Below are 4,001 nucleotides of genomic sequence, written 5' to 3'. Positions count from 1 at the left end.
CTTCGCAATTAGTAAGTTTTCTTTGTTCATCGCTTTATTATTTATCTCTCTGCATTAAAATCATTCATCGTTTTGTGTTTAGTATTTTTATTAAGTCATCATTCGTCATGATTTTCATTTTTATTACCATGTCTAGTTAGTAGTGTTTCTCTCTAGGGTTTGGGTAAAAACCCTAATTCGAAGCATGAGACAATATTTTATCGATTAATTGTGTGAAATTTGAGTCTATGATCAAACATATTCTTAATGAATCTTAGTTTAAATATCTTTATTAACCTTTTCAATAAAACGAAAGTTTGAGATTAGGATTAATTTAGGATTGAGATATATTTAAGTTAAATTCCTACTAGTTTAGCCAATAAAATGGAAGTTTAAGGATTAACACTAGTAAGGTCTTAAACCGATATTGATCAATAGAGCGAAAGCTTGAGATTAATTATATCACGTTTAATTACACTAATGACTCTTAATCATACAATTATGAGAGTAATTAATCCTCAGGTTAGAATTAGGTGATGCCTGACATCCTAGAGCTTGTCATATCATATTCATCTTCGTATTAATCATTGTTTTAGCTTTAGTTTTTGTATTGTAGTATTAGTTTCTTAACCAAACTACTTGTTAATCCGTGTCTTGTAGTCATAAGGCAAACAAATTAGTTAACACGCCTCCTTGTGTTAGACCCGCAGCTACACGTACATTGTGCGTTTGCAGTTATTAAATTTGCACCTATCAGATCCCAAACTTTGCTTCTTTCGAATTCATTTAATTCACTTTGCATAGAAATGATCCACTCTGGTTCTTGTATTGCTTCTTTTATATCCTTTGGTTCTACAAGAGAAACAAAAGCAGAAAATGCACAAAAATTTTTAAGAGAAGATCGAGTTTGAGTACCTTTGTTTGGATCACTTATTATGTTTTCTGGAGGATGTTGAGATGACAATCTAAACCTTCTTCGTACTATGGATGGTGCGTAATCATTTAGAGAACTCATTCCTACTTCCTTCGAGGAATATTTACTTGGAGTACTTAAATCAGTACGTTCAAGAGCTGTTTCCAGGTCTTGAGGCTGGGTCTCAAGATCAGGCTGTGAGTCTTCAATGCGCTCAACCTGTTTTTCTTCAACCTCATCAAGACTTTGTATAGGATCTTTCATGTTCTTCTTTTTATCTTCATTATGATCATTGGCATCCAATTCATCCTCACTTACATCATCAAAATGTTTCTTAAGGTTTAAGTCTTTAAAATCTTCACTTAATATTCCATTGTCAGATTCATCAACCATACTTACAACCATACTTTCCTCAACCATAATTGTTCGCTTATTTAGCACTCTATAAGCCTTACTATTTGATGAGTATCCAAGAAATATATCTTCATCACTTCTAGTATTAAAATTACTAAGATTATCCTTACCATTATTATGGATAAAACACTTACAACCAAATGGTCAAAGGTAAGCTATGTTTGGATTTCAACCTTTAAATAACTCGTAGGGGGTTTTCTTAAGTATAGGTCTAATGAGACACCTATTTAAGACATAGTTTTCTGTATTAACTGCCTCGGTCTAATAATGTTTGGCTAATCCATTTTCTATAAGCATAGTCCTAGCCATTTCTTCTAAAGTGTGATTTTTCCTTTCAACCACACCATTTTGTTGGGGTGTCCTAGGAGCTGAAAAGTTATGGGTTATATCGTATTTTTCACAAAAAGAATCAAAAGCCTAGTTGATCAAACTCTCCCCCATGATCTCTTCTAATCGAAACAATTGGAAGATTCAAATGAGTTTGCATTTCTTTACAACGTCTTGAGAACAGTTTCAAGGCTTTAGCTTTATGCTTCAAAAAACCAACCCAAGTAAATCTAGAATAATCATCAATAGTATAGAATATAATATTTACCTCGTGTGCTTCTTACACGCATTGGACTACATAGATCAATATGTAGAAGCTCACATGGTCTCGAAGTACTTACCATTTTCTTCGGTTTAAATGAACTTCTTACTTGTTTACCTCTAATGCATGCATCACATGAAGGACTGTGCTTGTAGTCAAGAGCTGGAAGTCCCATGACTATGTCTTTACTTATTAATTCACGCATGGTTTGCGTATTGATGTGACCAAGTCTTTTATGCCATAGCATTGCATCATCCGTTATAGCTTTTAAACACTTGAAATTTTGAGCTGCAATTTCATTAGTATTCAAAGCATAAAAATTATCATGTCTAAGGGCAGAAATAAACATATCTTCGGTGTTAGGATTTTTGACAACACATTTTTCTTTATCAAAAATTACTTAATTCCCTTTATCGCATAATTGAGACACACTTAGCAAGTTAAATTTTAGACCTTCTACCAAATAGACATTATCAATAACTTTATAAGGATCCTTATCAACTTTGCCAACACCTAATATTTTGCATTTACCTTTGTCGCCTAAAGTAGTCGAGCCACTGCACTTTTCTTTAATTTTAGAAAATTAAGAAACTTTACCACTCATATGTCTCGAACATCCACTATCTAAGAACCACTTTTTCTTTTCCTACAAAACAAAAAAATAACCTTTCTCAACCTCACTTAGCCAACCAACTGACAAATTTAGGAGCATATTCGGGGTAGACCATGTTAGGTGGTCTTGTCCCTTTAGGAACCCATATTTTTTTATCTGCTCATGTAATTCAAAAGGAAAGGTATTCTTAATGATATAATTGTCCTTACGTTTGTAGGGACATGCAAACTTAAGATGTCCTTCTTTGCAACAATAGTAGCAAGTAGGTAAGTGTCTATGCTTGTATGCACTTCTAACAAATGTGACTACTTTTATAGTTATGTATAGCATTACTATAACCGATACCACGTTTATCATTAGATCTTTTTTGTCGTGTAAGCATTTTTATGAATATAAATTCAGAATCATTTAGCTTTGTTAAGGATCGTAAACTTTTCTCAGACTCATATCTCAAAGTCTTAAGATCAGATTCAAGATCATCATTTTTATTCTGAAGATCAATGAGCTTTTTCATTTGACTGATATTCTGTTCTTATAAGACTTTGACAGTCTCTTCAAATTTTAATCTTTCAGCCTTAAGTGAATCATTTTTCTTTATAAGGTCTTCACAACCTTCGGTACAGTGACAAATTTTATCTTCTAAAATGTTTTTCTCATCTTTTAAGTTTTGTTCAATTTGAAACATATCAAAGAGAGCTTTAACTAATTCGTATTTAAAACAAGAGTTAAGGTAGTCAAGTACCTCATGATTTTGTTCTAGATCGTTATCTTTATCATCATTTGCCATTATACATAAGTGAGCTTGACCATCTTCACTTTCCGATTCGGTTAATCCTTCGGAGTCACTCCACTTAGCAACCATTGCTTGTTTCATTTTGCTTTTCTTGTAGTATTCCCTTTTCTTTTTAGGACATTCCTTTACAAGATGCTCTGTAGATCCACACTCAAAACAAGCACGTTTGTTAGTTTTAGAATTGGAATTAAAAGATTTACTTTTGCTTCTAGATTTGAATTTTTTAAATCTTTTTCGAATCTTCATGATCCCTTCTAGACCTCTTGTGATTAAGGTAAATGGATCTTCCTCATCATCACTTTCCTCATTTTTGCTTGAGGATTCTTGATGTTTCTTTGCCTTTTGAGCAAGATTCTTCACGGATGGTGTTACATCACTTTTTCCATCATCATGTAAGGTAAGTTCATGAGTTATGAGCTTTCCAAGTAGATCGTCAAGTGATAGTACACTCAAGTATTGAGCTTCTTCTATGGCGGTGACTTTTGGACCCCATTTAGATCTTGGAAGACACCTCAAGACCTTCTGGACTTTTTCTGCATTAGTGAAAGTTTTACCAAGAGAATTCAAACTGTTAGTAATCAACGTAAAACGAGTAAACATTTCATTAATATTCGCATCCTTTTTCATCTTGAACATTTCATATTGATGCATGAGAACGTTGATCTTTGTCTCCTTGACTTGACTTATTCCTTCATATGTC

Source organism: Amaranthus tricolor, chromosome 4, assembly GCF_026212465.1.
Source record: "Amaranthus tricolor cultivar Red isolate AtriRed21 chromosome 4, ASM2621246v1, whole genome shotgun sequence".
NCBI classification, from domain to species: Eukaryota; Viridiplantae; Streptophyta; class Magnoliopsida; order Caryophyllales; family Amaranthaceae; genus Amaranthus; species Amaranthus tricolor.
Note: the sequence above shows the minus strand (reverse complement) of the source record.